This window comes from Sminthopsis crassicaudata, chromosome 2, assembly GCF_048593235.1.
Source record: "Sminthopsis crassicaudata isolate SCR6 chromosome 2, ASM4859323v1, whole genome shotgun sequence".
NCBI lineage: Eukaryota > Metazoa > Chordata > Mammalia > Dasyuromorphia > Dasyuridae > Sminthopsis > Sminthopsis crassicaudata.
Window position 1 is genome coordinate 44,194,730 of NC_133618.1, and position 19,756 is coordinate 44,214,485.

Below are 19,756 nucleotides of genomic sequence, written 5' to 3' on the forward strand. Positions count from 1 at the left end.
TACTGCCATAATTCCCATTTTGCAGTTGAGGACACTGAGAAAGATAGTTGTTAAGTAATTTATACACAATAAATTTATAAGGTCAGATTTGAATTTAGGTCTTGGGACTTCCACTGCATTACTGAACTTGGATTTGCCTTTGAAAATTGTGAAGGTCTCTAAATGACCTCAAACTTATTCCTGAAATAAAGACAATTCTTTTTAATACCAATATTCTTTTGGTTTTATTGCATGACCTTTAGACTCCAGAATATTAGTCTCTAAAGTAATGAAAGTGAATATCACCCAGAGTGCAATGGCAAGGTGGTGAACGTAAGAAAACTATTATATATTAAAAAAAGGAATTATAAATGGCAATAGGGAATGTCATGAAGGAAATAAGTGAACAAAAGAAGGTTTGGTCATAGATGGGAAAGAAGAGATAACAATGGATATATAACCCATGTGCTGTAGTTGGATCTTTACAAAAGAAGGCAAAGAAGGCCCTCAGCCCATGAAATGGTTCCCCTGTGCCAAACTCATGGGAAAGCATGAATGGGTCTCATATGGGTGGGTTCAAATCTGAATTACTGGAGGAAATACATTCATGAGGTCACAAATCATTGGAGAATATGAATATTTGTAATACAGAATGACATCTCAAACATACTGAAATGAATTATTTTTAGTCACTTTGATTATCAATATATTAAAATTAAATTATTATATAAATGCAATTAAATATATTAAGCTTGGGAAAGTACTGAAGTCTAGATATACACTAGTAAATATATATATATATATATATATATATATATATATATATATATATATATATATATATATATATATATATATATATACACATACAGAGAGAGAGAGAGAGAGAGAGAGAGAGAGAGAGAGAGAGTCTCCATTGTCAAGGTTAGTTCTTGTCCACATGGCCAGAAAATAGTGACTAGTGAATACCTTAGGGGAAATGTAAAAATGTCTAATGATCAATCCTGAAAAATGCTTCAAATTTAGGTGGTTGTATGTATGTATCCATTTCCTAGGAGCAAACGACAGCAATTCTTAAAATTTGTTTCTATTTAAGGACATTGTGAGACCTTCATACCCTTTAATGTTAATATGGAAAAATAATTGCATCAATAATATTTGATTCATATTACTCACTGAGCACCTTTGTGCTTGAAGATGGTAGACATGATCCAGAACTGAGATTTTTCTAACATTAAAAGGCAAAGAGTCTCTCATTTGAGCTCAGGCTCCTGAGTCTAGATGGGTCCACAGCACAAGCCCCTCAAGGGAAGAAGAAAAGAAGTAATGTCTCAGGCCCTGGGACCCATCACCACCATAGGACAAAATAAATGGAGTTCCAGATTGACACAAAGACAAGAAAGACAGCCTTAGGTTAGAACATAGGTAAAGGCAGGTGAGATCTACAGTATGGGGCTCACCAAGAGATTCAGACCTCTTAAATTACAAAGTTGGCCTCCTGGTTGACTGTGTCCATTTTAGGACAGAAACTCATCCACCAAAGACCAGGACATAGAAGAAGTAACCTCAGGTCCCCTAGACAGAAAATGTGCTTGTCTTTATGCTGTTAGGTGGTAGCCAGGATGAAGAGGCAGGGCAAGCATCCCTTTTCTATCCCTCACAGGAAATGGCCCCAAAGTCTCAACTTTCTTCCCAATAAAGAAGGGAAGAGAAAACTGAGGGTGAGGTCATTCCTTAATAAATACACACTGTCACCAGCTCTTTCTGCTCAGAAGCCAATAAGGGGATCATGTCATCACCCTGAAGGGCCAAGATTTCACATAACTGGACGTAGCCGGGCAAGAAGCTTTGTTCATGTCCAGAGGGTCCTGGATACATATCAAAGGGCAGCCAGCTGGCTCATTGAGTTTCCTAAGTCTAATTATTATCCTACTGAAAATATATTGGCAGAGTGCTAAATAGTAATAAATGTGAAAAGAAGCATTGTGCCATGGGGAAAGAGGGCTGGACTTGGAATTTAGGGCTCTGGAGTGAAAATCCTGGTTCTAATGCTGGGGAGCATGTGGGTGCAATGATTAGAAAGATGGGCTTGGAGTCAAGAACTCTCATCTCTCTAAGTTCAAATCTGATCTCAGCATTTCCTATCTAGTGATCCTGGACAAAACACTTTCTCCCGTTTGCCTCTATTTCCTTATCTGTGAAATGAGCTGGAGAAGGAAATAGCCAGCCATCTCAGTATCTCTACCAAGAAAACTCCAAATGAGGTCACAGACTCAAACACAACTGAAAAAAGACTGCAGCATTAAATAATTGCTTACAAAAACCTTATTCATTCAAATAGTAATTCACATTTATATAGTAGTGCTGAACAAAGAAAGGTGAGCCTTCTAGACTTCATGCCTGGGACTCTATTCATTGTGCAACCCAGCTGCCCTAATTATTTAGCAGAGCACTTTGTCTAAAATTTCAAATTTCTTGTTAAGTGAATTAAAACAATTTAAAATAATATTTCAAAGGTCTATAATCTCATTTGTATGAATCTTCTTTTTTAAGTGTATTTTATTTTTAGTTATTTAGCAATTTTTATTAATACCCTTTTTTCTACATCACCTACATTTCTTAATGTTTTTCCTCTTTCTTTCAGTCATCTCTTATTAAATAATAAAAATTATTTAATTATATAAAATATATTTATTTTATAAAAAATAATTCAGCAAAGGAAATCAACATGATGAACAAAGTCTTATATGTAATGCTTTAAACTCCTAGTCCTTCATCTCTTTTAAAGAAAATGAAAGAAGTACATTCTTATATCTCTCCTTTGGGATTATTTGGTCATTATCATTTTGCAGGATTCAGCTTTAATTATTTTATTTACATTGTATTTTTTTTCTAAACCATTTTTCCTCGTTTTATTTACTTCATTTTGAATTCATTCTTCCCATGGTTCTCTGTGTCTATTGTATTTATTTCATACAGCACAGTAATATCTCATGATATTATGAATGATGACTTACTTAGCCATTTTCCAACCTTTGTGCCTCTACTGTATTTCCAGATCTTTACTGCTACAAAAAATTTGCTGTTTCGAGTATTTGGATTTGTTCCATGTCTGACTCTTTGTGACTCCATTTGAGTTGCAAAGATACTGGAGTGGTTTGCCATTTCCTTCTCCAGCTCATTTGACAGATGGGGAAACTGAGGCAAACAGATTAAGCGACTTGCCCAGAGTCCCATTGTAAGTATCTGAGGCTGGATTTAAACTCATGTCTTCCAGTGCTCTATCCACTGAGCCACCTAGCTGTCCATTGGATGTAGATGGTCCTTTCATTCTATCACTGACCTTATGCTATATGTACTTAGCAATGGAATCTCTGGGTCAATGTGCGGGACTCTTTCTCCAAGATCACCATTGCCCCTAATATCCTCTTCTCATGCTGCCCTTTTCCATGTCCTGTGAATCCTCCTTGGAGAAGCTCTCGACTTAGGGACCATTCCTCTTGGTCTTTTAATATATCGCAGAAGCCATCTGTCCATTTGTTGTTCTTCCTTGTTCTTGCCACATGACCAGCCCCTCCACTTCCAATATTCACACACTAGTGCTTTTCTGCAAGTCACAGGGTGAAGTTTGCTCAAATCTCTAGCCTGGTTTTCCTTTGCCCTTGGAGCCATTTTAAATTTTGATCCTTCTAACACATGGCATTCCATATTCTGATGTTTTAAAATTTGGGACTGTTGTTATTGTTCCCACAGAGCAACTGGGGATCATTAAAGGAGATAGCTAATTTTCCAAATCAGATCCAACACAATCTCTCCCTATTAATTCACTCCTGTGTGCAGTGCCAGCCCAAGATAAAGGTCCCGATGGACTAATTCAATAGGGGGCCTGGCCAACTATGTGTCACAGTCTGGGCAATGGACGATTTTTACTAACTTGTTTTTTTTTTTTTAATATGAATTGCAAGATTATAAATTATAAATCTCACTGAGGTGGCCTCTGGCATTCTGGGGCTTGAAGCAGCCAACACATTGTCATCCATGATATTGAAAATACTGTTGGAGCTCATCGTCTACTGGAGAGACAGAAGACTGCAGTGGGGAGAGCTGTCAGGAATCCTGGTCTCAAGTCTTCATCTCTGACCCATTCTGATTGGGTGATCTTGGGAAAGTCCCTCGTCAGATTCCTTGACAACTCTAAACTACACGGAAAGTACTGACTTTTATTGGCAAAATGGGTCTACTCATCCAGGGGTTCTCTGCAACGTGAGATCACAGGTCCAGTCTCAATCTCTATCTGTAATCCATCCATCAATCAAAAGAAGCCATGATTTGTATTCCATTTAGACTTTGCAAATACTTCGGGATGTCCATAATAATAATTAAGTTTCGTGTTATTCTGATTATCAAAAGAAAATTGAATGAAGTTTATGCCTGTGGTTTTCATGTACTAAGACAGAGTATACGACCTATATGAATTATTATCAGAGGTCTAGCCAGCAGGAAATGAACTTTGCCGGCCACAGGAACTCATGAAGGAAGCCTCCCGAGGCATGGAGGCGCTATGATTTGCATTAGCATTGGCCTAAGTGCCCACACTGATGAAATCATGGATCCTTGGAGTATTAAAGGATGAAAAATAGCAATTAAATCCATTACCAAATCACCAGAAGGTGTGATCCTGTCCTCGGAGTTTGTGTTTTACTTCTGCATGTCTGCCTTGGTCGGTCACGTGAGTCCAGCCGCCATATGCAAAATACATTACTAGAAGAGTCAAAGTCCTTTGTGAGCATTTCCTTACCATAGTTTTGATTACACGTAGACAGAAAGCACGGATATACTTATCTTACTTATTCCTGTCTATGCCATACAACACTTTCCTTCTGGCATGGCTTAATTCCTCTCCATTCCTCCACTTTCATCACTTTGGAATTAGAGAAACTTTTAGGTACGGACTGTTAAGCTAATCCTTTATTTGTACTTCTTCAGTACCTCTATATGAAACTATGTGATCAAGTACCTCCATTCAGTGAGTGAGTTTGTATATGTATATATAGTTATACATATACACACAAATGTATACACACATCGGTATATATTAATATATACACATATAGTAGATATGTATATACACACATGTATACTACATGTCCATATATGTATACACACGCATGTGCATAGATATGTGTGCATACACACATACATACACACATAGGTATAGCTAGTCTGCATAACAAACCTATAACCTTTTCGGTAGTGGGGAATATGTCTTTGCTGATATGATTTGTATCAGTGGAAATGACATGAAATATAAGACGTTACCATCTACTTTGCTGCTGTACCCTAAGGACCACAGTAGCTTTCTCTCTGACATGCAGCTGAAATCTTCCATATTTGTTTTCTCTCCCATTAGAATGTTAACTCCTTAAGAGGAAGGAATGTCTTCCTGTGGTATTTGTATCTTTGGCACTTAGCACAGTGCTTTTTACATCTTGTTGTTCAATCAAATCCAGCCCTTTGTGACCCCATTTGGAGTTTTCTTGGCAAAGATACTGGAATGGTTTGCTCATTCCTTTTCTAGTTCATTTTACAGATGGGGAAACTGAGACATACAGGGTACAATGACTTACCCAGGATTACATAAATAGGAAGTGTCTGAGGACAGATTTGAAGTCAGGAAAATGAGTCTTCCTCTTTCCAGTCATTCTACCCATTGTATCAGGTAGCTGTCCAAAAATAATAGAGTAATACAAATTAAAACAACTTTAAACTTCTACTTTCATCAAATTGGTAAAGTTGACAAAAAAGAAAAATAATAAATATCAAAGGGGGGTATTTACTATTGAATGAACAGATTCATTCCGTGTGATTACTGGATATCAGTTGAGTCAGGAAGATTCATTTATCCATGACACCAAAGGTAAAAATTTAATTCTGAAGCATTTGTTTCTTCTATAAGGGCTGCCCTAGCTTCTATCATATGTCAACTCAAGTAAATGAGTACAAGTGCCACTCTATGGGAGCAATTCTGACCTTTAATATGTTATTGGTGGAACTGTGAATTGCTCCAAACATTCTAGATAGTGATTTGGAAATATGCATAAAATATTACTAAACTATGCTTGCTCTCTGACTAAACTATGCATACTCTTACTATCACTACCAGGCCTAAACCTCAAAGAGTTCAAAGAAATAATAATAATAACGTTGATAAGAGCTACACATATTTTAATATATATTAATATATTACACATTATATATTTTAATATATTTTAACATATTATTTAACATATTTTAAAGTTTCCAAAGCAAATTTTGAGGGGTTGGTTAGAAAAGAACTGGACACTAAAGAGGTGCTTATTAATTTGGGAACTGTAGAACAAATTATAGTATGTGATTACAATAGAATATTATTGTTCCATTAAGAAAAGATGAAGAGTATAATTTCAGAGAAACTTGGCAAGACTTACACGGACTGATTCAGAGAGAAAAGATATTTATATCAACACTGTAAAAAAGGAAGAATTTTGAAAAATTTAAGGACTCTGATCAGTGCAATGACTAACCAAGATTCCAAAGAACCATCTCCTGATAAGAAACATGATGAAATACACATTTTTGTTTTTTTGATTAAGCATATTTGTTAAGAAAGTCCGGAAGAAGGAGAGAAAATACATACTTGTAAATTTAAAAATTAAGTTTAGATAAAATATTTTTTCTAGGCACCTAGGGGCAACTACATAAGATTTTTTTTTCTTTTTTTTACTAAATACTTGCTGAAGGAAAAAAAAAGAAGAAAGGAATAAGGGGAAGGAGGGAAGAATAGAAAGAAAAGGAGAGGAGGAAAGAAATAAAAAAGAAAGGAAAAAAGGAAGAAAGGAAGAAAAAAAAAGAGATATAAGTTTCTTAATAGCTCTTCTCTCAAAATAGAATGTAGTCTTCCATCAGTGATTCTACCCACTTTTAAAGCTTCTGCCTAATCTAGACTAGCAATCATTTCTATATCTGCTATTTTTGCATATGAAAAGAAGTCAGCAGGTCCTTTTAAGAAATAAACAATTATTATCATATCCTATGATTTGTCAAATGATCATTCCTCTCTAAATACATTAATGGATTTTTTTTTGAAAGGAGAAAGAATAGGCTTATGTCAACATTATTAAGGTCCTGAACAAACATTCTTAATAGAATAACTAAATCATCCCAATTCAAACCAAGAGAATTATCTGAAATTCCAAATTTCAATCTCAATTGGCAAAAGTAGTCAGAATTGACCATAAAATGGTACACATAATTCATTTACTTGAGCTGACATATGATAGAAGCTAAGGCAGGCTAGAAGCTAAGGCAGCCCTCGAGGAAACAAATGCTTCAGCAGAAATTAGATTTTTACCTTTGGTTTCATGGATAAATGAGTCTTCCTGACTCAACTGATATCCTTTAATCACAAGGAATGAGTCTGTTCATTTAAGCTTTCTTCTGCAACTATATCCTGAAGACTGATACAGAATTGCCATTGGAATATAGAACTTGAAAGAAACCCCTAGGTTTCTAGGTAGCAGAGGGGGCACCTATAATTTTTATATTAGAAACTCTTGTCAGTAAACCTATAGGGCAGGTATGCTATTTCCTCCCACAGATCTATCCCTACCATCCTCCTTTCCAGGGATATGATCAGAAACTATAACTCAAACCCATAAAATTAAGACAGGTGAGATGTACAGGAGGGTAATGAAGGCTATTTGATTTATCTCTTGGTCCAAGAGAGGTCAAAAGTCATGTGAAAAACAATGCTTCCATTGACTTCTAGACCCCAAAGCTCTAAAATATAGGCATCTGTGACTGCAGTAAGGAAGGTGATAAAGCTGCACTGTGGGGATGAGAAAAATAGCAGAAGCATATACTTTAAAATCCCAAAGAGGACACCTGCATCTCTCCCATGTTGGGGCCGCCTGCAGCCAGCCCACAGAAGTAGGTCATCTATTACTGTTGGAAATTAGCCCTCATCACAGTGCCTAGGGAGAAACTTGGAGTGCTTAGAGGCAGAACCTTGTCACAGCTAAGCTGTGGGGACTGACTGTTGCTGAGTGTGTTTAGGGTTGGTTCCCCTGAGTGCTCTCTAAGGGGAAAGGGATATGCGCTGTCCATGGTCTTAGTTACACATGGAAAAACCCAAAGGGATTTAGCTTTGAGGAGTCCACGTCACAGGGTCAGTGAAAGTTTGTCACAAAGTCTCAGAAGATCTGTGTCCTGTACATTACTGTCTGAATCATCCCTTCTCCCTAGAGCACGCCTGTGTCAGAGGCCAGGGGAGCCTGAGAGCACCTGTGTGTTCCATAAAACATAAATACCTGCCTCTGAAGGTGTCAGATTCTGTTCTGTCCAATGGTCTTGATGCTTCTACCTTAGCCCTCTCTGCTATGTTTAATCTATGGGTCCCATTCTTACACTAGCATGAAACCCAGGATATGTCCTATAGAAACACCTATTGCGGTTTATCCCACTGCATATATTTTTATTCTACAGTAGCTCTAAACTAGTTGCACATAGGTCCAATCATCAGATCAGTCAGTCAAAAGGCATTGATTAATTGCATGCAATGGTAGCAAATGTGCTAATCAATGGAGAAACAAAGAAATAGAAAAATATGGCCTACATCTTTGTTGTTCAGTCAATGTCTGTGACCCCATTTGGGGTTTTCTTGGCAAAGATCCTGGAGTGCTTTGCCATTTCCTTCTCCAGCTCATTTTACACATGAGGTAACTGAAGCAAAACAGATACAGCTAGGAAGTGTCTGAGGCTAGATTTGAACTCAGGAAGATGAGTCTGCTCTTAAGGAGCTCAAATTCTATTGGGGGAGAGCCAACATGAAATAATTATTTGTATATACATTCATAAAAACACACTGCACACACATATAAATGTAAGCATGTGTATGTATATACACACAACATTACGATGGCGTAGAAGATTTTGTTTGAATTCAGGGAAAGAGGCAAAGATGAAGAAAGAGGATATTTCAGACACAGTGAACAAATGACAAAGGAAAGGGATCAGAAGATATACAACAAAGGAATTGTTTATGAGGAACAGAAAACAGGACAAATGTAGCCAAATTGTAAAGTGTGTGCCTCATTAATATTATACTTAAACTTTTCCTCCAATGCATGCTGTGTATATTTGTGGGAAGGTGTGAACTAGCTTCTTAGCAGGTTTTGTATTAATTGTCCTCCTCCTTTTCCTCCTCTTGCTCTTTCTTGTCCACTTCCTCCTCAGCTTCCTCGTCCTTTTCCTCCTTTTTTCTTTCATGCTTTTTTTTTCTTCTTCCTTCTTGAAGCTGACTTTGGGGATCTCTGTCTCACTCAAATCTAATTCATGCTCAAGACATCACACATGTGGTGTCATTGGCTCACTTCAAGAATAAAACACAAATAACAACAACAACAACTTATTAATGGATTTATAAACAGTTCACGATTATATTCCTCATTTTTTTTCTCTAGTATTGATTCCAAGTGGACTCTGCAAATCTCCAAATCTATGTAATGGCACATTTTATGACAATAAAAATCCTGCTCCATCCATCAATCATCTATCAATGAAGTATTTTGTGTTTTGACAACTCTATGGCCAGCATGAAAACTGTCCTGAATGCAGCATACTAGCAAATTAAACTTCGCAAGTTGTTATGAATGGCTAGATTGGACCAAGAATCAATAAAGAGATGGCTCTTGAGCCTTCCTTTGGGTACCCTGATCCTCAGGCAGAGCCAGTAATATCAGGACCATAGAGTTTTAATGGCTTTGACATCTTAAAGGACAGAAATGTTCTCATTGGTTTTTAACACAGGGATAAGATTGTCCATTTCTAAGTATAAGTTTAGGAGTAATACATGAAGGAATTGAAATTGCAAGATGTAAGTAGTTTATCAATTCAATCCAACAAACATTTGTTAGAAACTAGACAGATTGAAATTTTAGACCAAGGGCCAAGCATATTTTTTCATCAATTGATATGCCAGGTAAGCACCTATATGAATTAGACACTTTACTGGAGATAGGAAGAAAGGGAGAGAACCAAAGGGTCTGAAAAGGTCCGAGAGGACCAGTTCTATCCATCAAGGAGCATATGCTCTGCTTGAGGTGGATGAGTTGGGGGGTGCAGAAGACAACACATAAAAAGGTAGTAAATACAAACTAAATGCTACTAAAGTTTTCTGAGGATTTTTAGAAGTCATTTTGACATACAAGCATAAACTATATTATTTTATGAATATATTTCTTGGACTAGATTATAATCCTCTTTAGAACAGTACCTATCTTATAGAGGTACTGTGCAGCTAACCATATACTGCCTCTCTTTTCTGCCATATAGTGAAGCCATGCTGACTTTTAGGATCATTTTGAACAGTTAAGTTGCCATGGGAGCTGTCCCACTGAAAATCTTTATCAACACTTTTTTCCTTTTTCCTCTAAGGAGTCATACACATGCCCTCTCCCCTCTTCCCCTTCTTCTCTTTCACTCCTCAAAGTTCTGCTAATTTCACCTGAAAAATCCCTCTTCTAATATCCTTACTTCTTTTGGAAATTTGTTCCTTCAAATAGTCCCTTATTTTTGGATCTTTCCCCTTTCAAAAGCTCCTGCTCTTCTTTTTTATCTCCTCTTTCCTAAAAAAAATTACCTTTTCTTCAGCTACAATTTTCTCACTAGGTGTCCCAATCCAGCCAATGGACTGGTCTTTCTTTCTAGAACATGCATTGGACTTAACCCACTCATCACCTTGATTTTTTTTTCTTCTTCCTTCTTAAAGCTGACTTTGGGGATCTCTGTCTCACTCAAATCCAATTCATGCTCAAGTCAAGACATCACACGTGTGGTGTCTTTGGCTCACTTCAAGAATAAAACACAAATAACAACAACAACAACAACTTATTAATGGATTTATAAACAGTTTTGTTTGTATAATATGCCTGTATTAGGGTTTTTTCTACCAACCCTATTAAAATCCTATACAACCTTCAAGGTCCAGTTCAAATATTACCTCAAACGTGATCATATCACAAGTGATTGCCAACAACCTACAAATTACAAAAACAGTTCAAAGCCCTTGTGTATTTTTACCATACTTGAGTCTTTATACCCTATCTACTAGGGTAGAATATAATTTTCTTCAAGTCAAAAAATGCTTTGTTTCCCACACAGGGCCTGGCTTATTGGACGTGCTTAATAAATACTTGTGGAGTGAATGAATTTGTATCAAGGAAAAGGACAGTTTTGTTGTAAAATCAGATAAAGAACTAATGTCATAAATCTCAAAATGCCCAGATGTCCCTTTTGAACTGTTAAAAAATTATCTATTTCCTCTTCCTTCCCTAATTAAATCAATTTTTCTTAAACATCAACATTCGAGATAAATGCAAAATGGGTTTTATTCAATTCCACTGCATTTCTTTGTTTATTCAAGTACAAGTGTGCTTTAGTATTTTTCCTATTTTTTTTCATTGCAGATATTCAGTATTTCAATTCTATTATGAGATATGTGGACTAGTCTGGAACCCTGGCCCATAATTATAACACTGTTTCCATGAGAAAATGATGCAAATAAAAAACAACTAATTGACAGGAACCACCTCCTATATGTATTTTTGGTGGTCATCTCCAGGGTTTTCCTGGAGCTGAACATTTAAGCAATGAATGAGGAAAGATCACGGGATCAGAAGGAAGAAAATTTGGGTTTTAGCTCCAGCTTGGCCACTAACTCACTGCCTGACCTTGAACAAATGAGTTTATTCCTCCAAGTTTCAGGATGTCGTCCTCTGGAAAATGAATGGACGGCTCTACATTAGAGGTACTTCAGATTCAAACAGATATGGAGGCCACTAACCCAGGCAAAGGGATCCCTGTGGGCCATATACTGATTTAGTTTTCAAATGTAATATCTATGTTTTAATTTTTTTTTGTTAAATATTTCCCAATTACATTTTAATCTGGGTTCAGTTGCACAGAGGAATTGTTTGATATCTCTGGTCTATAGGATTACAAGGGTCCCCTTCAACTGTAACAGCCCATGATTCCAGGTTTTAATTAATAAGTACTTTAACTGAATCAAAAATAAGGCTTAAATCCACACCAACATCTCTCTCTCTTTTTAGCTCACATAAAATGACTGAATTCTAAATGGTTGTTTTCTTCTATTGTGTTAGGCACAGGAACACAATAATCCTTAATGTGTGCCTTATTATAAATGTCTATTTCCTAATCACACCCTTCTTCTCGGGCCCAGGTCAGTTGGATTTCCTGGCGGTGTTTGGACCCACTATGGCAGCATCTTGTTTTGATAAAGACCGGCTCCTAGATTTTCTGGTGCTTTTGATTCCAAGCTGAGGATGTGATGTCCGTTTACAAGCTGCCTGTCTCTTCTCGTTTAGCTGGAAGGGCTCCCTGCAACCCCTCCCCCAACCTCCTTCTCCACTGTTCCTGCAACTGCTTTTATTCAATTCAACACTTGAGGGAACTGCAGATGAAATGTCTCTGAATCTAAATTGCCAGCAATAGATATAACAACCTACTTTCTAAACCTCCCTTTCCTCCACCCATATTTTCTGGATCTGAGAGTCCTCCAGCACATGACTGGCTGCTCCATCTCTCCTATTTTGTAATTTGGAAACTGTACTGTACAGGGAAGCAAAAATAACAGCAGAAAATTTAACAAAAATACAACTTAATAAGTGCATACGGGATATGATGGAGCAGAATGTTCCTGGGCAAGTGAGTGGTGAGCACATACAAATGGTGGACTATGTTCTAGCTATGGCCATAAGGTCATGAGATGAATTTTAAAACAAACCCAGGACTCAGGAAGGCAAATGAGTATTGTCCCTTTCAGAGTAGTCACCATGGGAGGAAATGCACTTTTTTGGATGTGTTTGAAGTCTTTCCTTGAAAAGCTGGTGTCGCTTTGTTCACTTCCCATGAAGAAGTCTTTCTTCTCTATTTACTATAAAGTTACACTTCAGCATAATAGATAGAAATTTTTTTTCAGTAAGAAGTTGAAATATAAATAATAAAAATAAATAAATAAATAAATTAGAAATAGTAAATTGAGTAACATACGCAAAAGAACACTGGGTTTGGGATCAGAAAACCTAAGTTCCAAGTCCTAGCTATATGACTTTGGCCAAGTCATCTTACCTCTTGGAGTTTTAATTTTCTCACTGGTAAAATGGGCCATAATATATTCCTTGAGGGTATTCTCCAAACTTGCAATCTCAATTGAGGGTTTTCTCCAGAGGGTAATTACTGCTTCAGATTGTAGGGTATTTAGTGGTTCTAGACTTCTACTGCTCTAGTACACAAGCCCCCATTGGTATGCTCTTCACGAACCACCAGATAATAAATGCAATTAAAAGTATTTATCAAAACATTATATAGTGAGGAGACAGGATATTCATTTAGTATAGTATAGTGAGAAGAGTAGCCACAAAAATTCCCTTCCCTAAGGAAACCTGCAGCATACTACATTTGTTTGTATGTATGTATGTATGTATTTTATTAATTTTTTGAGGAGGGCAGATTTTCCCACACATAGTGTCTGTAAGAAAATGACACAGAAAGAGAAGACAATAGTAGTATGTAGTGTAGTGTGTATGGAGTATGGAACAGAACAATGGCCAAGGTAATTCACACATCTGGAACTGAGTCTTCATAATATTTTTCTCCTTATAAAGTTCTCTCTTTACAAAGCTCTGGAAACAATGGAGGGCTCACTAGTCAATAACTAGAACCTGCTATTCTCTTCTTCCCATAGCTGTTAGCCTTTTTTTTCCTTTTCAACTGGTTTTGAAAATTTTTTCAATCTTTTCTTTTTCACCCTCCTTAAAGTCTCTTCCAGTCTTAAGTAACTGCCTCTTATGCATTTATGTCTGTCGGCCACTCTTATAGCTCCTGCAATTGGGCTCCTAACCCCCAACTTCTGAATGAGGATGGGTCCTTTTGGACAAGTAGCTCTGTTTTAAGGCTAGATGCCTTAGACAATGGTGGAAAAGAGAGAGAGAAGGAACCCTCTTCTTGCTCTGGTAGAGATGCAAGGATCATGGCTCACAACTACTCCAGGCCTTGAATGGTCAAACTGTCTTTTAAAGGTTACCTGAGACAGGATCAAACATTATTGCATTCATATTTTATTAAGGTATAATAGGGTGCTGAGGTCTTGTTTACATATTAACACTCCAAATCTTGTGGCTATTCCAACTGTACTGCTAGGGATGGTGGTGGTGAACTATTGTCCTAGTTCCTTATATAAATGCCAAATAATAAAAAAGCATGCAAAATATTTTTGAATTATTTTGAATTTGAATTTTGTGGAGGAAATTACCAAAAGCTCATAATCAGGTGTTACCTCAACTTCATGTGGTTTCAATTAGTCATCAATTATTGTTAAATCTCCTTTTATACATCTCTTTTTAAATTAAAATTAAATTTAAAAAATTTTGTGTACATCTCTTGATATGCCGTCTTCTCTCCTCTGAAATATCCAACATCCTGGTGCAGGCCTTCTAAAGTTACTAACAACCTACTGATTGCTTACTCTGAGGATCTTTTCTCAATTCTCATTTTTTTTGACCTCTGCAGCATTTGACCATTCTTTTCTCATGGATACAAACTAGGTATACTTACCAAAGACAGGTAATTTTTGAGAGGGAAGGCTCCAATTAATTTGAGAACTGGGAAAGATCTTCCTGCAGAAAGTAAAATTTGAAATGAGTATTAAAGGAAGTGAGGGATTCAAAGTCAGAAATTGGAAGGGGGAGCATGCTAATTATGGGGAATAACTACTGTAAACGAGGAAATCTTTTCTAATTTCCTGGAATTCTAATTTCTCTGGTGATTACTTCCAGTGCATCCAGTATATCCAGTGTATTCATTGTATATAAATTGTTTGTATATGCTTGTTTGAATATTACATCTCCCAAAATAAAAACCACATTTTTTTTAAAAAGCATCTTCTTGGAGTGGTACTATTTTGCCTTTCTTTGTATCCTCAGAGCTTAACACATTGTCCGGCACACTGGGACTGATTTATAAGAGACGGAGTGTGATGTGTAAGGAGCAGAAAACAGGCTTGGATGATTGGACTATAGAAGGCATGGAACAAAGGAGAATGGGAGAAAATTGGAAAGAGAGGAAGGGGTCAAGTTGTGAAGAACTTTAAATGAAAAAGAACTTTATGTTTGGTCCTTTTGATTTGAACTTAGATGATCTTGGAGGAAGGGAACAGTTACTCCTAGAGATTCTGGTATAAGAGGATGACTCCTATCTATGCTTGAGGAAAATCATCTTGTCATCTCACAGATTGGTGTGGGGAGAGATCTGAGACAAGGAGAATATGAAGACCATTACAAAAGTCTAGGTTAAAAATGATAAGAACAGTTGTGTCTGTGTAAGTAGAGAGGATAATTATGATGACAATAATAGACCATATTTTTATTGCACTTTAAGTTTTGCAAAGTCTTTTATATGTATCATCTCATTTGATCGCTTTTGATGTGCTGGAGAAATATTATAGAGGAAGAAATGATGAGATCTGGCAATTAGGAGGACACAAGATAATGCTGAAATTGTAAACTTCGATGACTTTACAATAATAAGTTTGTTGGGAAGAGAAGAGGGGGAAAGATGGTGAATTCTGTCTTGAAAGTATAGAGTTTCAGACATCTAATTCAAAATATCCAATGAGCAATTGGATCTCAGGAGAGAGTCTAGGGCTGGATAAGTAGATCTGAGAATCATCTGCATAGAAATGATAATTGAATCCATGGGAGCTGATGAGATCCCTGAGTGATAGAATGTAGATATAAAAAGAGAGCACTCAGTATAGATCTTGGAGACATACCCCTAAGAAATACACCTGTGGTAGAAGGATTTTTCAAGGTATTTAGCTAAGAGGGCAAGAGATATGGGAAATATCCAGTGGGTTTGATGAGATCATGTTCTTATTCAGTTATTTTCAGTTGACACTTTGTGATCCCATTTGGAGTTTTCTTGGCAAAGTGGTTGGTCATTTCCTTCTGCAGCTCATTTACAAATGGGGAAACTGAGGCAAACAAGGTAAAGTAATTTTCCCAGGGTCACACAGCTAGGAAATGTTTGGAGAGGGAGTTGAATTCTGATCTTTCTGATGCTGGAACTAGCACTCTATCATCTTACCTCTTAGCTGCCCAGGCAATTGTAGGACCTAGTATGGGTTTGTTAAATGTTCTCTTCACTACCCACACTATCCAACATTCTTGCTGCATTTCCAATAAGTGACTATAAAATGTTGTGAATTGCTCGCATGTGTTCATCATGGATTTTCCCAATTCCTGAAGTATAGTAATTAAACCAGTTTAATTTATCATCTTTCAACCATTTGCTATTCACATATTGTCCCTATTATGGCTCACCATGAGGGCATCCACAGTGCTGAGAATGCTGCAATAGATGAACTTTTTTTGGCAAAGAAATAATCTCTAGTAACAGATCCAGTGAGAAAATGTGGTCCCTCTAATAGGAGTTTTATCATGTCCTCTCTCCACCAACTTCTGTGTTACAGTGAAAAGCACATTTTAGTCCTCCTTACAGAGAGTGGTTGAACATGACACATTAGAACACATCTTCTAGCTAAAGAACGAGCCAGTTTCTGAGAATTGTAGATTGTTGCCAAAAAGAAACAGAGGGAGGGGGACCTCTACAAATTCAAATGGTCTCTGGATATTGTCACAGAAGAATAATGACCTGCATTCTGTGCTGCACAAGGAATTAATGTTGTGTGACTCTTCCATCGTCAAACCCTAACCCCCATTCCCCCCTTCCTTCCCCAGATTTCATTCACAACCTCTACAGGAAGGAGTGGGAAGTGGAAAGCTGGGGGGGGGGGGGGAGTGAAGCGATGCTTAGAGTCACATTCTTTGTTTGGGGAAATCTGCAAGCTCCTGCTGTTTCCATTTGAATGGCATTTCATTTTGTCCAGTTCAGTGTTTGCTGATTGTTCATGCTGTCTGGAAAAGCTTTGATTAAACCTCCTAATTTTCAGCTAAGCTTTTTCTTTTCTGCAGGGCAAGCCCTTGACCTGAGAGTATAGAAAAGTGGTCAAAAGGAAAATAACAAGGTAAGGAGAAGGGAGGGGAAAACATTATGAGACCTGAAGGAATTAAAAGCAGTTAGAATTTGACTATAGCTGGATTCGATCCATCCCTTGCAGATAGAGTTAATTTGCCAAATTCTTATCCTCCACAATTCTTTTATGTCAAAGGCTCGCAAGTTTTTAGTGTGAAACTCATTTTCTATTTAATTTCTTATTCTCAATCAGGTTAACTCAGAGATATGTCTTGTTTACTTAAAACACATATGTCTTCCCCAGCTTTACTTTTTAGTTGGAAAAATCACCCTTCTTTGTTTCTGTGGTGTGGCTCCCTGCGATGGGTTAAAATATGGTCTATGTTGACAGAGTTCTTCACTTGATTAGTTACTATAAGTTGTTCTCTAGGGAAGTATACAATTCAAAAAGCCAACTCTTTAGGTGAAATGTAGTATTTAAAGTAATTACTCAACATTTTAATGAGAATAATACTATCATTTAAGCATCATTTTGCATAATGAATATTACCACTTATTCACTGGCCTCAAACTGAACAGATCTGCGACAGCAGACCATACACAGGCTGAAGAGAGAGGTTTTGGCAGGGGTGATGAAAAGGAAGCAATGGCTCAGACATACCATGAAAACGAGGCTGAAAAGCTCGTCAGAAAAGAATGAGTTGTCAACACAACAGAAGATAGCTGACAAGGATAAGTATACAAGCCAGGAATGAGATCTTAGAGGAGGCAGAGGGCATAAGATTGGGACAAATGCCATTTCTAAAACCTGGTTTTGGGAGAAGAATTAAAAACACGAGCTGGGGGAGAATTAGAGAAGAATGAGAAAAGGTGAAACAGATAGACATCTCAATAACGTAGATGGGAAGAAAAGAAGAAAAATGAGGAGGAAGGTAGAGAGACCGGTGAGATGGAGGAGAGTACCATAGGAAAAACAAAAGGTCAATGGACCTAATTTGGAACTCTGTCTTAAAATTCACAGATGAAACCCCCTACATAAAAATGTCACCAGGACAACTAATGATATCAACTCCCCGAGTAGACAACATTACTGTAATTTCCAATGAGCACAGCTGGTTAGACCACGGTGCTAATGATGGCAGCTCACTACACAAAGAAAAAAATTCTGTTCCCCAGACAAAGACTGTTCTCTGAGCCCCAGCCAGCTGTCTAGCATATGGGTGCTACTGAGTCCAAGGCTGGATTGTGCGGCTGAATTAGTGGAAAAGCATCATCACTATCGTGTCAAAAACAATTCAGTGTCTAAGTCCTGTTGACTGAGCTGCTGTTTTTCATTTTTTCATGCAGAGTATTACAGAATTGTTTGTTTTCTAGTACTCACTATTATTTCAAAAGGGTTGAAGGTCCCAGAGTGAAGAATGTCTAAGTCCATTTGAAGTTAGGAGATGTTCTTGTCTCAATCATTTACCTAGAAAAAAGGAAAATATGGGCAATGATTGTGTGATTAAACATATTTGTTAGGGAGATGATTAACTAATCAACCAGACCATAATCAAACATATTACTTTACAGGGGGAAAAATAAAACAAAACAAAAACCATTTTGTATTTCCTTATCTTTGCATTGAATGAACTGAAAAGATTATTTGGATATTTCTAGTTGTACACATGAAGAGAGTCCGTTTTACTTAGTTATTACCTAATAATATATCAGATATTTTATGTTAAATATTAAGTTGTTAATAATGGGCTTGTATAGACAGTAAGATAATATTCTAATTTTGTCTGAGAACATAATAATCATTTTAAAATTCTATGTTTAAGAAATAAAATCACTATATAAAATGTACAATTACAGAAGGTCATAATACTATGACTGAAAAATATCACAAAATATATGAAGATGGGCCAATAGATATTTCAACCAATTTTTATAATATTACTTTCAAGCACAGTTTTTAGATCCGATTAGATTCTACCAAAGCCTATACTCAGAACAACACCTTAGAATTTAGTGCTATTTTATATTTCTTTCTGATTATTTTTGAAGAATAATTCATACTATATATAGTATATTTACTCTATATTTATAGACTACATTTAGTCTTAAGTATTTGGTTAAGGGACATATTTTTTTTAATAAATTAAATATCATCAGATGTTAAAAATGGGCAAAATGGGGGAAAAAAGTGTTTATGAAGCACCTCGCTGTACTAAGTCCTAGGATACAAATTCAAAAGTGAGACTATAGTTGTTCTCTAGGAACTTATGCTTCAATGGGGAGAGCCCATCCATATAAGGGGGGTATCCATGGAAGGGAGTTTTTGTCTGGGGAGTCACAGGAATTGTGAATGGAAGGAAGTAGATTGTCAAATCCTTTCAGTGTGATTTGATTACCATTTCTAGAGCCAGAGATGGAAAATGGAGGAGAGTGACCTGGGGGAAGGGGTGTGTAATTGAGATGGGAGATGTTACCCTCGGGTGCCAGGACAGATGGCCAGATGCCCAGGCTGGATGGGATTTGAAATGTGGCTAAATTAAGTGGCTTAGGTGAAGTTTGCAGTCACTGACTCCCTCACTAATCAGGACAGTTCAGCCCCCAGGCAGAGGGTTCCAAAGCTGAGTGGATAAACTCAACAAGACAACAAATAAAACAGCTAAGCAAGTAGTTTGTCAAATCATTTCTC

At 36.9% G+C, this 19,756-nt stretch overlaps 2 long non-coding RNA genes across 2 annotated transcripts in view; one reads left to right on the forward strand and one right to left on the reverse strand.

The window, feature by feature from the left end:
* Window positions 1-19,756, forward strand: part of LOC141554312 (uncharacterized) — a 148,355-nt gene that overhangs the window by 87,592 nt on the left and 41,007 nt on the right. The window contains exon 2 of the long non-coding RNA XR_012485827.1: window positions 17,070-17,122. This is a non-coding gene — a long non-coding RNA (uncharacterized LOC141554312). The remainder of the gene's footprint in view (window positions 1-17,069; window positions 17,123-19,756) is intronic.
* Window positions 5,243-19,756, reverse strand: part of LOC141554311 (uncharacterized) — a 125,454-nt gene continuing 110,940 nt past the window's right edge. The window contains exons 2-4 of the long non-coding RNA XR_012485825.1: window positions 18,452-18,538; window positions 14,653-14,714; window positions 5,243-5,702 (exon numbers count right to left, since the gene is read on the reverse strand). This is a non-coding gene — a long non-coding RNA (uncharacterized LOC141554311). The remainder of the gene's footprint in view (window positions 5,703-14,652; window positions 14,715-18,451; window positions 18,539-19,756) is intronic.